Raw genomic sequence first — 17464 nt, forward strand, 5'->3', positions numbered from 1 at the left:
CAGTCCCACCTGGTTCCAGGGTCAGGAAGGAGGCCTTACGAGAAGAGTAAGCACCCCTCCCTCCCTTTCTTTGCTCCCATTATCTGTGTTTACAGCCCTCGGAGCCTGTCACAGTATTCTCAGTAAACAATATCTGCCTTCCTCAGGCCAATTAAATAAGCACTATATAATAAAGGCACAGGCAAGTGCAGTGGAGGCCCTGGGTAAGGGCTATTAAATCTAATGGCTCCATTTGTTAGAGAGCCTCCCATGTGCCGGGGACTGTGCTGAGCTCTGTCTTCATTATTTTATCTAATCTCTATGGGCTCATGAGCTGGATACTGTTATCATCCTCATTTCACAAAGGCAGAAGCTGAGACTCGGACAATGTCCGTGACTTCCCAGATACGTGGCTATTTCGTGATAGGGTGAAGATTCAAGCCAGGGCCATGTTGACTCCAAAGCTGCTGTTCTTTCCTGGGGGAGCCAAGGAAGTTTTGAAAAGAGGTGGTATTTCAGCTAACTCTCAACACCAGATGGGATTTTGGTGGGTAGGGAAAGGGGGAAGTAAAATTCAAGGCTGAGGGGAGAGTGTGAGCAGGTGCAGGGAGGGCCAAGAGGGCACTGGCTGTCTCGCCATCCATGAGCCCCAGGGCTGGCCAAAATGGAAGTGCCCAAACCTCTCAACTGCAGTGGGTTTTTTCTTTTTAATTAATAAGCTTTAGAGCAGTTTTTGGTTCACAGCAAAATTGAGCAGAGTACAGGATTTCTCACATACTCCCTGTCCCCCCCCCCAACCCCACCCACCATGTACAGCCTCCCCCATTAGCAACATTGCCCACCTGTATGGAATATTTGTTATAATTGATGAACCTGTATTGACACATCACTACCCATAGTTCATGTGGGTTCACTCTTGGAGCTGTACATCCTGTGGATTTGGACAAATGGATGACATGTATCCACCATTATAGTATCACATAGAGTACTTGACTGAGCTAAAAATCCTCTGTGCTCTGCCTGTTTATCCCCACCTCCACCCCCAACCAACCCTGGCAACCACTGATCCTTTACGATCCCCATAGTTTTGCCTTTTATGGAATGCCACATAGCTGGAATCCTATATTATGTGGCCTTTTCAGATTGGCTTCTTTCACTGAGTGATACGCATTTAAAGTTCCACCATGTCTTCTCACGGCTTGATAGCTTATTTCCTTTATAGTGCTGAATAATATTCTATTGTCTGGACGTACCACAGTTTATTTATCCATTCACCTACTGAAAGACATCTTGGTTGTTTCCAAGATTTGGTAATTATGAATGAAGATGCTGTAAACATCTGTGTGCAGGTTTTTGTGTGGACGTAAGTTTTAAATTCATTTGAGTAAATACTGAGTGTCATTGCTGGATCATATGATAAGAGTACGTTAAGTTTGGTAAGAAACTTACAGCATGTTCCAAAGTAGCTATATTGTCCTGTATTCCCACCAGCAGTGAAGGAGAGTTCCTGCTGCTCTACATCCTTGCCAACATTTGGTGTTGTCAGCGTTTTGGATTTTGGCCATTCTAATAGGTGTTAATGATACCTTATTGTTTTAATTTACAATTTCCTAATGACAAATGATGTTGAGCCTCTTTTCATATGCTTACTTGCCATCTGTATATCTGTGCATCTGTTGTCTGTTCAGATCTTTTGCCCGTTTTTCATCTGGGTTGTTTGTTCACTTAAATGTTGAATTTTAAGAGTTCTTTATATTTTGGGGGTAACAGGCCTTTATCAGATGTGTCTCTTCCAAATATTTTCTCCCATTCTGTGGCTTGTCTTTTCATTCTCTTCATGCAGCAGCTTTTAAAATATAGATTCCTAGGCCCTTATCCAGATCAACTGGTTCCAGGATTGGAAACCAGGAACCCAGAACTATAGAGAAGTTCCACAAAGATTCTTATGCAGGAAGTCCACGGGCCAGCACTGAGAACCATTGAAGGTGGTGATGGGGAGATGTAGGCAGGAACACAGGAGATTGGCCTGAAAAGTAGATCACAGCCAGATGAGGAGGTGGAACTTGAGTGCCATGCTAAGGAATGTGGCATTCAAGTCTCTACTTTTAATTATAAGGTCCAATAAACATTTTAGGCTAAATATTAGAGGCAGTGGTTTCTTGAGGGGAAACCAGGGTATGATCCAACCTTTGTTTTAGGAAGAACACCCTGGTGATAGTATATAGGAAGTGTTAGGGATGTTGGTGACATTAGGCCAATTAGGAAATCATCAAAATATTTGTATTCCAGGTGACTGGAATTCGCATTCCGGGTGATAAGGCCCTCAAGTGGGATGGGGAAACGATGGAGAAAGAAGTTCCATTCAAGTCAACTCAGCAAGTAGTTCTTTAATATGTTTTGTGGACTAAGCACCGTACCAAGGTTCTAAGGATTCTAAGATGAAATAGGTATTGTCCCCAATGTCAAAGAACTCAAAGAAAAGAATTAAGTTGAGAATAGAGGGAACTGGTGTATGGACAGTGTTGTGGACTGAATTGTGTCTCCCCCTAAATTCACATGTTGATGCTCTAACTCCCAATGTGACTATAATTGGAGATAGGGGCTTTAAGGAGGTAATGAAAGTTAAAGGAAGTCATAAGGGTGGGTCTCTAATCCAATACAAATGGTGCACTTAGAAGAGAAAGACACCAGACATTGCTATCTCTCTGGTGCACACAGAGGAAAGGCCATGTAAGGACAAAGCAAGAAGGTGCCATCTGCAAGCCAGGAAGAGAGATCTCACCAGGAACCAATCCCGCTGGCACCTTGATCTTGGACTTCCAGTCTCCAGAAGTGCGAGAAAGTAGCTATCTGTTGTTTGGGCCACCTGCTCTGTAGCACTTTGTTATGGCAGCCTGAGCAGACTAACACAGACAAGTTTAAGTTTTATTCATGGGCTGATATTGACAGGACTCAGTTAGGCCATTGACGATACATGTCTACAGCTCAGAGGAGACAACGTGGGCCAGTATGAACTGCTTATCCTAAAGACAAATCACGTGCACACAGAGTGAGCAAAGGGCCCAGAACCAAGCCGTAGGAACTGCCAACATTTAAGAGTGATGACTAGGATTGGTAGGAACTCCTGTTTGGTCCTAATGCTGCTGTGTTGGTGACTTACATGACGTGTGTGCCTCTCTCCATCCTCCTTTTCATCCTCAGGAGGATTATGGGGGAGAGACTGCACAGTATGTGAAATGAGTTCTACAGACTTAGTTTTCACTCTGTCCCATCTCTACTCACTGACAGAGCCAACATTTAGATGTGGAACACCTGGAATTTGACATATTGTTGATTTATTTGTTCTTTAAGTATTTACCGGCTTGTGTCATCTGTTGAATTCTTGTATGATTATTGTTTCCTGTTTTATGTACTGGTGCTTTGCCTGCTTCAACTGGAATGAACGCTCCTCGAGGACAGGGGCTGTGACTGGAACTTCTTTGCTTCTGCTCTTTATCCTTAGCCCTGGCACACAGCCGAGCTTCCGGTGGGCGAAGGACAAATATTTGCTTTGAATGATTGTGGGAAGGATGGTTACATTTAGGTAATCATTTTTTAAGCTTTTGCAAATTACAAATGTAGTTAAAGTGAGATACATTTATTTTAAATTACAACGTTCAGTTTAAAGCATCCAAAGGGTATTAGTAGAAATCACGGTATTTTTAAAAAGACTCCAAACATTAACAGCTCATGGCAATGGATCTCCTGTTTCCAGAAAGAGTTGGGTGCAGAACTAGATTTCAGAAAATGAGGGGTGTGACAAGTGTGAATCAGTGATGCATGGCTGTTGCCTGCAGTAGCTCACTGACACCTCTCTGATGGGGTTAAGTATTTACATTCAGCCTGATTCTCCCCTCTGACTCGGCAAGCTTTGGCAACTCACTGTGAGCCCTGAGAAAGAGAGAAAACCCTCCCTCCAGGGGTCCTGGGCAGGGGCAAATGGATCTCCCCTCCCCCTCCTGTGTCTGAAGAGGGCTTCCCTCTGAGAGTTTATGGCAGCCTGACCTCCAGCCTCTGGGTTGGAGAATCTGGCCGCTTCTGTACTACATAAAAAGGGCAAGTGCATTCATTATTATTATATTATTATACAATGTATAATATATAATAGCGATTATGCTGTCAGCAGCCAGAGTCTCTGACCACAGATCAGAGGCTGGGGTGACATAAATCCACCTGGTGAAGTCTTTGGAGGTTCTACGTGAAGGTGAGAGGATTCAACTCCATCTATAAAGGGGGCTCTCAGTGAAGACTGTCTTCCACAAGCAACTTTGGAGGTTGAATTTGAGGGGTACCGGGACGATCTGGACAAACAGTATTTAGTGTATCGGGGATGTGGCGCAGAAAAGGTCTCAACTGCCCCTTCGGAGCCATGGAATGCTAATAGCTCTCATCCTTGCCCCTGATGGAGGCAAATGAGGAGTGGCCCAGAGGCCTGGAAAGAGCGAAGGGGCAGCCTTCAACTTCTTGGGTCAGATTCCTTACTGCAAACCTGGCCTGCTTGGGTTTCACTTTCTGCTTTCCTTGCTTCCATCAGTGTCTTTGTCTAGGCTTTATCCAGGCCCCCTGCCTGCTCTGGGGTCAGAGGATCAATCCCTGCCTGACTGGCTGAAATGGCTCCTCTATGGGGAGGGAGGAGCAAATTTCAGGGGAGAAGGGGTTCTCCTTTCCCTTTATGCAAAGGGCCATGTGTTGCACTGTAGAAGCAAGTGAGCCTGCATCTGTAGGTGGCTGGGTGCCCACCCCTGGCCCTTAGTGGCCCGGTAATCTTTGTGGAATGAAAAAAGCACACGTATGAGGCCGGGTGCTCGCACTGGTCTTCTCAGAAGGCGCCAATGTGTATTTCCTCCCTGAAGCCACCGTAGCAGGTCCAGACTCAAACAGCCCAGCTGGTCTCTCCCTTTATATTACACCACCCGACCCCCAGAACTCTGGGACTTTTTAGAATGAAAATAGCAGTGGCTTAGAATAGGCTTGCCTGGCATTTGCAAAGAGGTGATTTAGTGACAAAGCCTCTACACCCTTTTATCTCTCCCTCTGCCCCACCCCGTTACAGTCTCCCCCTCGGTGAGCCAAACGCCCCGGGAAGCCCACAGCAGAAAAAGCTCTTGAGAATAGGAATAACTAACCAGAGTGTCATCTGAGCACCTTTTCTGGGGCCAGGGTAATGAGAATTATTCAAATGCAATCATAAAAATGAGGCCATCAGGCAGGCACGGGGTGGGAGTGGTGGGGGGGAGGGGAGGAGTGGTGGTGGAGGGAAGGATTCCTCGCCAGCTTTAAGTTTCAAGACTTCGGGGGAGTTCTCTCGGGGTGCACGGAAAATTTCCCCTCCTCTCCATCCCTTGAGCCCAGGAAGCCGTGCAAGGCGGCCTCTGTGGCCCCCCTCTGTGGGGGCGGGGGCGGTGTCGCCAGTCGCGAGGGGGTCCGCCGCGTCCCTCGCTCAACGGCGGGCTCGCCGTCCTCGGCTTCCTCTCCGGCGCCTTTCTGCCTCCCGCCAGCAGGAGCGGGCCCGCGCCGACGTCTCAGAAAAGCCTCCAGTAGAGGGAGACACTCCAGCTGCGGCTCGGACTTGGAAGCGCCGGGCCGGGAGTGGGTGGGGGCGAGGGGGGTGGGGAGAGAGGGGGAGTGGGGCGAGGGGAGGTGTGTGGAGGGGGGGGGGGGGCTCCGGGGGGCGGGTCCCTGTGCCGCTGACGTCCCGAGCAGTGCTGGGAAGTATAGGCTGTGTTGTCACGCCGGTGTCAGTCTGATGAAGATTGGCATCAGGTAAGCTGTCATTCATTTCCATGTCAGAGACGCTTTTGCAGGCGGCGGCGGCGCGGCGGCGGCGGCTGCTGCTGCTGCGGGCGGCTGCCTCAGAGCGCGTGTGTTTTATTCCAGTCCCCAAGCCAGAGTATTATTCATTGCGACAGGGCAAGGAGGAGAGAGGGAGAGAGGGAGGCAGCAGGGAGGAGAGAGAGGGAGGCAGCAGGGAGGAGGGAGGCAGGGAGCAGAGAGGGACGGCGGGAGCGTGCAGAGAGAAGCTGGGGAAGCGCCGGGAGAGCGCGGAGCGAAGCAGCGCGAGTGGCGCCGAGGCCGGGGAAGGAGGCGGCCAGAGCCGCGCGGCCCGCCCGAGCCCCGGCCCGGCCCGCGCGCAGCCCCGCCGCCGCCGCCGCCGCCGCCGCCGTCGCCGCCGCGCCGCCGCCTCGCCCCGCTCGGGCCCGTGGCCGGGCGCGCATTGTCCGCGGGTGCGAGGAGCGGGGCTGCGGACCCGGACGGCCGCGGGCCCGAGACACCGGAGCGGGCGGGAGGGGAGCCGTGCGCCGGGAGAGCCTGGGGGCCCGAGAGTAGGGACCGGCGCGCGGGCCGGAGCCCCGGTGCAGGCAGCTCGGGGCTGAGCGCTCAGCGGGCGAGGCTGGGGACGGCGGGCCCGCTCCACGTTCGTCTGCTCCCGGCTTCGGGCGCCCTTCGGGCCGGCGCTTGCTCGGCGCCACCGGCCTGGAGCTGCCTCGGGGCGGCTACGAGCGGGAGCAGCCCCAGTCTCGGGCCGGGTGACCGGAGTCAAGGAGCCGCGGCCGCGTCCCGGCCGGCCTGGGGAGCCAGGGCGAGTGGGTTTTGCAGGCGGATCAGTGGGGACAGCGGAACGCGAGCTGTGGGTCAGGGCAGCCGGTCTCCCAGGGTCCGCGCTCGGGGACACTCGCCCTGGGAGGGGCGATTTGTAGGGTAACTGGCTTTCGGCGGATTGTTGGAAGTCTTTGGCGAGGTCGGGGAGGCATAGGGGCCCATGGCGAGGTTTGGGAATAGGGAGCCCTCCTAGCCTGAGAACTAGGACACGAGTTCGTAAAAGGGGGGACGGAAAGCGCCCCAGAGCAGAGAGCTGAGGGGGATGGGGCAGGGTCCCGTGTCTGCCGCGCAAACTTTGCGTTTCCTTCGGGTTGGGTGAGCGGGGCTCTCCTGACTCACGAACCCGAGGAAGAAACGAGCGAAGCGGGCGGTCCTTTCCCCGGGGCTCTGGGCGAGAGTCCGAGGTTCCCGCGCGGTGGGGACACGGGCTAGGAATGGCAGAGGGGCGGGGGGTGGCTGGTGGTGGTGCAGCAGCCCTGAATTAAGGCTGGGCTTCGGGGCCACGCTAGAGTTTGGGTTGTAGGATTCAGGCTGTTTTCAGAAGCGGGACTGAAGGGCTGCTGAGTAGCTTAGGGATCGAATCTTCACCTCGGTCAAAGCAGGGGGCTGGAGGTAGGAATTGGGGGCCTGGGGTTACATCTGAGGCTGGACTCGGCGGAACGGGTGGCGTTTTTAGTATTTTGCCATGGGATCGCGGCTTTTTACTGGGATTGAGGCTATTGGAATTTGGGGAGGGTCGTGCCAGAGGGTCCCCACGCTCCGTGGGTGGAAAAACGTTTAGGAGGCGATGAAAGTAGTTGATCCGAGCCACGGGCAGGCGAGACCCGAATTTCTGCTGCTTCTCCCCAAAAGCGGATCTGGAGCAGAGGACTTGAGGCGCGCAGACCCCGGTCCTAGGAGAAAGACTCCAGGAAGCGGACAGATCGAAGGGACGTTCTGGGTGAAGCGATAGGGCAGCCTCGCAGGGCTCGGAGCGGATCCGAGGACTGACCCTGGCGGCTCCGCAGGCTCTCGAAGCCACTTGGGGGCCGCGGGCGCAGCGCGGCGGGCGGGTGCGGGTGGCCCCGAGGGACCGCGGCCTGCGCCGGGGGCGCTAGCTGCGAGGTGCCGCATCGCGCCGGGGGAGTCCCGGCTGCGGCCGAGCGCAGGGCGGGCTCGAAGTCTGGCGTCCTCGCCGGAGCGCGGCAGGCTCAGTGTGCTCTTCCCCCAGGCCCGGCCGGAAAGCCGACAAGCCGGGCCGCCAGTGTGATGTTCAGCCTGGGAAACGGGGGCGCTCTGGGTCTTCTACCCTCACCCCACTTGTCCCAGGACTTCTCCAGCGTGTTGACTTTTAGGATTTCAAAGCTCTTCAACTGGTGGAAGCCAAAGGCTTCACATTTTAGGCAGATTTAGGCGACCCTCCTGTCCCCAAAGATGAGAAAATGATGGTGTTCACACACAAGATATAACGCAAAGCCCTAGTCCCTAGCCCTCTCGCTTACGCAGCCATTCCGGCCTTCCAGAGGCCTCAGGGCCTTAGGGAAAGAGAAGCGGGGGGGGGGGGGGTCTCCTGTCTGGACTCGTGATCTCCCACTCGAGAGGCACCCCCCAACCCCACCCTCACCCCTATGGCTCAAGCCTAGCTTGAGCTGTGGGAGAGAAGTCCTGCCCAGGGAGGGAGGTTATCCCTTTGGCCAACTAGGGTAGAAAAGTGTGTAAAGGGGTTGTCAGAGAGGAATATTTGAAATTTCCTTTTTGTAATCTTGAGCCCACGGTCCCACTTTCCGCACCCCTGGCTCCGGTAGCCACACGGCGCTTCTGGGACGTGGAAGACGCGGGACCCACGAGTGGCTGCGGCGGCTTAGGGCCTCACGACTGCCCCGGGGGGGCAAAGCTCCAAGGCTGTTTTCTTGCAGGCTTGGAATTCGTGAGCTCTCCCGCCAGGAGCCGGAGGGCGGGAGGGAGCCGTGACCCCACGGAGACTCCCCAGTCACCGCCTCCCCTTTGTGAGCGCGAAAGGCATGAAAGCCCAGAGAAAGAGAAGCTGCTCAGAATAAGGGGCAGGGGGTTACTGGAGGGAGATGGGCCCGGCCACCGCTCACAGTAAAATGCCTCGTGCAAATTGCACTGAAGTGTACCCAACTTGAGACTGGCTGTTTTATGATCCTTTCTGGGAGTTTACTGCTCCATGCTTTTAAGTCTATAGATTGCTTTAAGTTAATGAAAGTGCTGCTTTCAAAAGGGGCTTTTATTGTGCGGCAGTGGCAAGTCGAGTCCCTCCCCTTTACTCTTCCAAAATGGGCCTGTTTAAAATGAGAGAGCCTCCTGGAGTTCCCACATGGACAGAGCTTGGGGGACGACGCCATGCAACAAGGGGGACTAATAAAAAACCAATGTCCAAGTGATTCAGAAAGATGAGTTTACTTCTTTTCCAGGCCAGTGTCATCTGTGCGTCCTGATATTGCCTTTTGGACTCTCACGGAGTCTGACTTTAAATGCCGCTTTGGTGCCTCCCCCTTACACCCTGTCTCACACTGCTTTATGTAGGCCCGACCCTGTTCAATTAAACCCAAACTGGATTTCAGGATTTCGACTGGCTGCCAATTCAGAGGGTAACTAAAATATTTACTTGGGCCCTGGGGGAGGGACTTTGCCTTGCATTTAGTAAGATAGATGTGTTAGAATGTCAGGGAGTGAGGCTGGGAACCTTCAGGAGAAACACGGAAGGGCTGTTTTTCAGCGCTTTTTTCCTTTTTCAATCTATTTGGCACAAAAGGTGAGATGACAAGGTTTTTGACTAGGTCCTAACACAGAAACTGCAGTGGGGCTGGGCTGTGGCTTTGACCGCATGTCATAACCATTTAAACTGTGGTTAGTTGTTCAAAGCTCAAAGCTTCTCCAAGCTGGGTTTCATTAACTCTACACCAGTTGCCTGGAAGTTCAGTAGCAATAAATTGTATAAACACATTTGAAGTAAGTTAGTGATGAAATAGGGAGAATTACTGTCTTGTGAGTGGAGAATCCTGAATTCATGGAGTTTTAACTTAACTGGAAACATACCTCCTCTCCCTTGGCCTTGATGTTTATGGGTGCACCGGAGTGTGTGTTAAATTTCTTTCTGCCATGTCCATCTTCAACCTGGGACTGTAACTCATTAGGGACCAAGGCATGCCTAGAAAGCAAAAAGGCTGGGTTTTAAAGGGGTCTCTATTAGCCTGGTTTAGAAAGCAAACCAAACCCATCAACCTGACTTCCTTACCCTGTGTGAACGCACTATGCAACATAAACAGCAGCAGAGCAGGCCAAATTAGATTTTTAAATGTTAGCGGCTTAATAATACCGTGTTGTTAGCAATCGAATTTGTTTTTATTAAAGAAACTACCTATAAAATTTATAGGCTTCCAACATGTTGCAAGATTTCCTTGCTCTTTATTTAGCGTCCCCCCTCCCTGAAATTCTACCTCCGATTTCAGACTTTTGTTCCTGATTTATTTAATTTAAAGCACATTTTCTAAATTAGTGCGAGGAAGGTGAGAAATGCTGTTATAAGTTTTCCTTTTTCCTCTGCTGCGTGGCACAAGGACTGTGATGCTGTAAGATATATATAAATGTGCGATGCAATTGCTGGAGGGTGACGGCATGTGAAGCCAAGTGTCTGGATCAAACAAAATGCAGATGAGAGTATGGAGAGGGCGAAGTGATGCCACAGAGGAAAAGCAGAGGAAGTTATATGGAAAATGAAATCATCACGAGCCACCGTTAGCCTTGGTTCTGGCCAACACACCATGCTTTGTATAAAACACTTCACATGCGATCTGTGACTTATTGAAGATCGAATTATATTGAGAAGGAGAATTTAGAGGGAGTCGCTGCCCTGGCTGGGTTCCGGCCAGGCTGCATGGCCAGGCTTGTTGCGATGGGGATCTGCTAATTTAATTAAATCTAATACCTGGTGGGAAAGGGAGGAAGGAGATGATCAAGGTTGGCAGGTCAGCATGCTGAGTTAGTGTTTAAGCTGGAATTTGGGGGCCTAGCGGTCTTCTGCCCTGTTACTGTCTGGCTCCATGACTCCAGTGGGTCCCCTAGCTTCTGGATCTCGGTTTCCGCATCTGTAAAGCGGAATGTGTGGCACGAATTCCTCATTAGGCTACGAGGGGTGAATCCGGCATGACTCCTGCTCTGGTGCGCTCTAAATAATAAAGGAAAAGGAGAGAAGTTTCTGAGCAGCAGAGTCACTTTCTTCCCCGCGGTTTCTTTCCCTGCCTGGCTCCAGAGCCTTTCCTCACAACAGGTTCTGAGACTTGGGCGAAGGGGCTGAACGCCTGCCTTTCTTTACGTCCTAGAATTTGAAAGCCCCACTGTGATTCTAACATCCACCTGCACTTTATCAGGAGGGGCAATTAAGTTGAGGGAACCAGCATGCTTCTCCCCAACAGGGCTACCTTGGAAGAGCTTTCAAGCATCAGATGAACACAGAATCTGACTTATCAGAAATTCAGTCCCTTCTCTTTGTGCCAGCGGAAAGAAGAGGCCTGAGCCCGGACTGGTGTGTGACATCTGGTCGGCCTGGGGGGGATGGGCGCTGGTCCGGAGCTAGCCACAGCTTGAACCTCACTTAGCAGGCTCCATGCTGGCAGATCAAAGCAGATTCTGGGCCAGAAAGCCCAAGAAGTTACACCCAGCACTTATACAAAGCTGTATCCGCACTTCGAGTGTCGTCCTTTTCCCATGCCTGATATTTCAATGCTAGCTAGCCCTGATACTGGAGACGTGGCTCCAGTGGAATGCTTGCCTTTAATTCTCTCTCGTCCATGGGGACTCCCTGGGGTAATTTTTTCCTCTACATATCCTTCTCCAGCAGCCTTGAGCAACATCTTAGTCTCCGTTCTGATCGGGAGTGAGAACGGGGAGACACAGGATGGAGGTAGAAGAGGCAACAATTGTGCTAAGAGAACACATACGAGTTGGAAGGCACGGGCCTTTTACCAGAGCTCAAGCTTTTTCTCCTTCAAGATCCCCCAGGAGTATGGGAGAAGCAAGCCCTCGGGCAGCTCGGGAAGAGCTCCCTGCAAACGTGTTGTCTTCATGGGGATCTGCTGTTTGGCTTGGATGCCTCACCGCAGGCCCTGCCTGACCGGGTTTCTAATTACAAGAAGGCCGTTTCTGCTAAGACCTATCTCACTAAAAACACATCCCTGTGTGTAATAAGAAACCCTAAACCAGGCAGGATATTTTAAAACTGAAGCAATGAAGATTAGATTAAGTCTCCACCAAACAGCTTCGTTCTCGTATTATTTTTGGCTGGAATGTGGAGAAAAGCAGCTGGCCCTGGGGCCCAGAGCAGACTCTTTTGAGGGTTCGGATGGGGCCAGAGTGGGTGGTGTAACTGCTAGTTTCTCTGCTTAATAGGAATGTGGCCAGTTTCAGTATAGTTCAGTCAAGGCAGTGGGGATACCCAGTGGGGGATGAGGGAGCCCCGGGGTTGGGGAGAGAGGCGAGATCCACTTGGGCCACAGAGTGGTCCCAGAATCAGCAGATCACAGAGCACCGAGAACGCTTTTAAATCCCCCACCTCATTAGGATCTCAGTCTTTTGTGTGCAGTTTATGGTTCCACTCCCAGTCCTAGGAAACCCACCCATCCTCCACGTGGCCTTTGGAGGAACTTTTATACATTGGGTACTTTTCTGGCTGGAGAGAGGGAACAAATACTTGTCCAAGATTCCTGGAAATGGAGCCTAGGAGCCTGACATCACAAGCCCTTTTTCTGTCCTTCTGGGGAGAGGCAGCATGGTATTCATTCATTCCTTTGTTCCTTCATTCAGCACATATTTACGGGGTGTCTCCCATGTGTATGCCTGGTGCAGTTCTAGGCACTGAGAATACAGGCAGCAAAAACAGACGGGACAAAACCCCATAACCGCGGAGTCCCTGTCCTCTGGGAGCTTGTCAGCTCTGGAAATGGTGCAGAGTATGGGCTTAGCCTCAGATAAAGCTGCACTGAGAGTCTCACTCTACTAGTTTCTAGTTGTAAGAGTTTAGACAAGTTGCTTAACACTTTCAATCTAGCTCTTCCACCTGTAAAGTGAGAAAGAAAAGTAATAAGCTCCAAGAATTGTGGAGAGAGCATTTGTAAAGTACCTGGCAGTGTGTGGCACACAGCAGAGGCTCGATCAGGTTCCTTTTCCTCCCCTTGTTACTCTGGACTGGAGATCCAGTTGGCGGATTACCCAGCTTCCCCCAGTCCCCTTCCTTTGGCTTCCCCAGGACATGGCCTGGGGCCTTTCACAGGTCACTGGCACCATCAACAAGTATTAAACAAACAACCAGTTGCCCTGTGGCCTGGTGCTGCCTGCTGCACAAAGACCCTGGTGAAGGCTGTGGTAGGAATAGGTGCACAGGCCCTGCCCTCAGGGGAATGTGCGGTTTGCGGGTGGACAAACTCAACGCAGAAACACGTGAGAGATGGCACACAGACACGTGGAGGTGACATGAACATGGGCACAAATCAACTGTTAAGCAAAGGAGGCAACAGTGGGATGGGATGCTGCCGAGCGGAGGTGAGCTCTCTGCAGTGTCCGTGCAGGGGTGAGGGCGAGCGCTGGCCAAGCAGGGCTGGAGGGGGAGGGGTGGGACTTGAGACTCTCCAGGTCACAGGGCTCATAGGGATTGCTGGGGGACAACCTGAACTAGAGTGAGGAGTTGGGCCCCTTCTGAGGATGTCTGGGGGTCAAGTGGGCCACCACTGCCCCAGGAGTACCTCCCAGGCCTCCCTGTGGTGGGGACTGAGGGGGTTCCGAGAGGACTTTTCCTGGTGACTTCTCAGGCTAACGACTCAGTGCATGAAGCGAACCAACTAATTCCATTCCTGACTACAACATAACTCTCTTACCCACCATCCCCGCCTTTCCTGAGCCAAGAGAGCAGACATTATAGGCCCACACCTGGGCCTCTCAGGGCCCATGAAGCTGGCCCATAGCAGAGTGGTGTGGATGGTGGAGAGAACAGCAGTTTGACCCGGGAGTCAGAGGATGGTGGATTCTGCTCTAGACTCGGCCACCAACTGGACTGTGTGCCCTTTAACAAGTGGCTGGCCTCTGGGTGTCATTTCCCCACTTATCCAATGGGGAGCTCCAACTTGCTCCCCGAGACTCCCCTTCAGCCCAAAGTTCCAGGACTCTCTGTTGCCTCCTGGCTGGACTGCTTCATGACGAGGCAATCCACGAAACCACTGCTTCTGCCACCAAGCAAGCATCGGGACACCGCACAGCCGCAGGGCACCCACTGGGAGGGCTTGGGCCCTGGGTTGCCCTGGAGTTGTAGGGTCTCAAGACGGTAGGGGGGGTTGGCCTTCCTGACGGCCTTCCTGGGGGCAGGTGGATGTGTCCTAGCAACAGTGTTTGCCTCCACGAAGGCAGCATTGTGAGTCTGAAGACTTACTAACCTCTTCGTCATCTTTTTTTTTTCAAAAAAGTTATTTTTTTAATATAATTTATTGTCAGATTGGCTTCCATATAACGCCCAGTGCTCATCCCAACAAGTGCCCTTCTCACTGCCCATCACCCACTTTCGCCTCTCCCCTACCCCCATCCACCCTCAGTTTGTTCTCTGTATTTAAAAGTCTCTTATGGTTTGCGTCCCTCCCTCTCTGTTTGTAACTTTTTTCCCCCTTCCCTTCCCCCATGGAAGTTTCTCAAGATCCACATATGAGTGAAAACATATGGTATCTGTCTCCCTCTGACTGATTTATTTCACTTAGCATAATACCCTCCAGTTCCATCCATGTTGCTGCAAATGGCAGGATTTCATTCTTTCTCATTGCCAAGTAGTATTCCATTGTATATATAAACCACATCTTCTTCATCCATTCATCCGATGATGGACATTTAGGCTCTTTCTGTAATTTACTAGCCTCTTCATCAAAAGCGACATTTACTGCTTTTGTTGAGACATTGCGGTGTTGAGAGAAGGCACATGAGCTTTGGCATCAGATTCTGGGTTCTGATCCTGGTTCTACTGCTACTGAGCTGTGTGTCCTTGGGCACATCACTTAAGCTCTTTGAGCCTCAGTTTTCTTGGAGATATAGTTAGGATAATGTACAGAGCACGTAGGAGTGTTATGGAAACTCTAGAACGGAGTCTCTAAGAGTGCTAGGCACATGGTAAGCTCATGGTGCATATTAATTTTCTTTCCTAATAAAGCCCATCCTCGGACACTCTCTCATTTAATCCTCTCCACTTTCTGAAGCAGGTGAAATGGGTATTGTTATGTCATTTTATAGATGAGAGAGGATGGTACTCAGAAAGTGGCTGCAGGGGCAAGTCCGGGACCGGACGGTGGATGTCTCCGCCTGTTCACATTCAATAGGGTAGCCCAGCTCTACCTTTTACAACAACAGCCCTTTCTTTAGTCTTTTGGAGACAAAGCAAGCACCTTGCTGAGCTCTGAGCACTGCTTGGCCCCGAGCTCTACCTATTCTTCTCCTGAGAATCTCTTTAAAGGAACCAGCAGAACCCATCTTCTCTGTCACCCATACCTTTGCTTGGCAAACTGGAGACAGCCACCAGCTGTTATGGAAACCAACACCTAGAAGAAGATCTGTATTTCTCCTTCCACAAGCCTTCAGTGACAGGTGGGGCTGGGCTGGCCAGGCCGTAAGCCACCCCACACCACCCACCCCACCCACGATGGGAGGAGGCTGGGGCGAGGCGAATGGAGGCTCACACCCATGGGCCTCTGACTTGTGATCCTGACAGACACCAAAGGACATTGAGCCCGTCCGTGGTAGGCCTGCTAACTCTGATTAGATGTGGGGTGGGCACAGTCTCCCTGATTCCAGGGTAGCACAGTGGGTCTGCGGTAGAACGGAGGGGAGTGAGCCCCACCCCCAGAGGTTCCTCTGTCTTCCCTCTGGCAGCCCACTGGCACTGAGTACTACTCTATCCCCAGATCTGTGTTAAGCCTTGGGAGTACAGGGTTGTTCCTGCTGTTTCTCAGGTGAGACTGTGCTTGTGTGGACTGTGAGCTCTAGTTCCAGGTCAGAGGCAGAGAGAAGCCTAGAGAGGCCCCTGTGTGTGCCCAGGGCCCCGTGGTGACAGGTGCTTGTTCTCACTCCTGAGCTCTCCCTGGTGATTCATCTGTCCATCAACAAGCATGGCTTGGGCCCACTATTTCATGAATGCCCAGTAGTGTGCTGCATTGGACCCAAGGCCTTTTTCTCTAGGAGTTATATGATCTTCTTTTCTTTTAAAAAATTTTTTTTTAACATTTATTCATTTTTGAGAGAGAGAGAGAGAGAGACAGAGAGAGACAGAGCATGAGTGGGGAAGGGGCAGAGAGAGAGGGAGACACAGAATCAGAAGCAGGCTCCAGACTCTGAGCTGTCAGTACAGAGCCCGACATGGAGCTCGAACTCACAGACCGCGAGATCATGACCTGAGCCAAAGCTGGACTCCCAACCAACTGGGCCACCCAGGTGCCCTGAGGAGCTATACGATCTTACTGCAGAGCCCAGACAAATGCATGTCAAACTGAAGACAAGCTGTGTGACTTCTGACATGTCTCTTAACTTCTTTGGCTCTTAGCATCCTCATTTTACACAATGAGAAAGTTAGATGAAATTGTCTTTGAGGCCTCTTCTGGACCTACTATTCTATGACCCTATGGGCTATAAATGCTACAATGTGTGGTCCGGACCCCTGAGCACCACATGCCTGGAGAAGGTGATGGGACACCAAGGGACATTTAGCCCATTATTGGTAGGACCTTTCTAACTCTGATTAGGTGAGGGGGATGGAAAGATATAGATAGAACCACAGTTGAGCCTCACCTATTTGGATGCAGGGGTTGGGAGAGCTTCTGCTGATGGTCTGTCTGAGTTCTCAAGTCTCCATGGGGACCACAGGGACAGAAATCAAGCAGGGGAGCCCAGTGATACGGGAGCTCAAATCTGCTGCTCTCCTGAGGCCTGTACAAGTGGTGGTCTTGTCCCACTGCCATGATGGGAGCCCCTTTCCCAGCTCTGGGAGGAGAGAGCCAGACTCACAGGGGGGCAGTAGTCCCCTGAGGCACTCCTCACTTGTGTTTGATCTGGAGGAAAGCCAAGGAGCTTGATGGGATTCCCCCAGCCTTCCCTGGAGGCTGTTCCGAGGGAAAGTGACTTGTTCCTTACACTGGCATACGCTCTCTTTGGGAAGACACCCCAATTCATTAGAGCCTCTTAGTGGCAATGAGATGGGGACTGCTACCTCCTGCTGACTTCCAGATTGCTAGGAAGGCCCCTTTCCAAGCCGGACATCTGGTCTCCTGGAATACTTTTCTAAGTCTATTCCATTGGCTTTGGAAGGGGAAATGGAAGGAGAACTTCATTCCCAGGCTGTGCTCGATGGAGTGCTGTTGGCTGCTGGCACAGGAGAAGGGAACTTCCCTGGCATGCTTCTTGCACAGAGTCGTGGTGCCTTATCCCTGTGTGAGCACAGTGGAACTGGACTCTTCTGGGGAGGAAGGAGATGGGCTGCCACAGCTAGCTTGTAGATCAAGGGAAGAGAAGGATTTGTCCCGATCCCTGTGATTTCTGGGTAGCTGTGCAAGGCCGCACACTGGGGGCTCCTTCACTATGTACTGGGAGCTCTCACCTCTTTATTTTATCTAGACGTCACCAGGGACCTGAGAAAGAAAGTGAGGCTCAGAGCAGATAAGAGAGAGAATTCACTCAGCATCACAGAGCTGGTTCTGGGTCATTCTGGATCCGCAGGTCTAGAATTCTAGCCCAGCATGCTGCCTACTCTAGGAAGTTGCATGTTTCAGGGGAAGTGGCTGGATTCCTTGCGGCTTTCCTTCTCCATCTCCCTCCCACCTCAGCCCCCCTG

At 51.8% G+C, this 17464-nt stretch overlaps 1 protein-coding gene across 9 annotated transcripts in view; it reads left to right on the forward strand.

The window, feature by feature from the left end:
* The window catches only part of PKNOX2 (PBX/knotted 1 homeobox 2), a 319107-nt gene that overhangs the window by 45260 nt on the left and 256383 nt on the right, over positions 1–17464 (forward strand). For 5 of the 9 annotated variants that reach the window (XM_058687197.1, XM_058687206.1, XM_058687207.1 and 2 more), the window contains exon 1: positions 5676–5781. The exons of the other annotated variants lie outside the window; for them this stretch is intronic. The gene's annotated coding sequence lies outside the window, so the exon portion shown is untranslated. Of the gene's footprint in view, positions 1–5675; positions 5782–17464 lie in introns of those variants that run through there. 9 annotated transcript variants of the gene reach the window in all.

The sequence above is a fragment of the Neofelis nebulosa genome, chromosome 10, assembly GCF_028018385.1.
Source record: "Neofelis nebulosa isolate mNeoNeb1 chromosome 10, mNeoNeb1.pri, whole genome shotgun sequence".
NCBI classification, from domain to species: domain Eukaryota; kingdom Metazoa; phylum Chordata; class Mammalia; order Carnivora; family Felidae; genus Neofelis; species Neofelis nebulosa.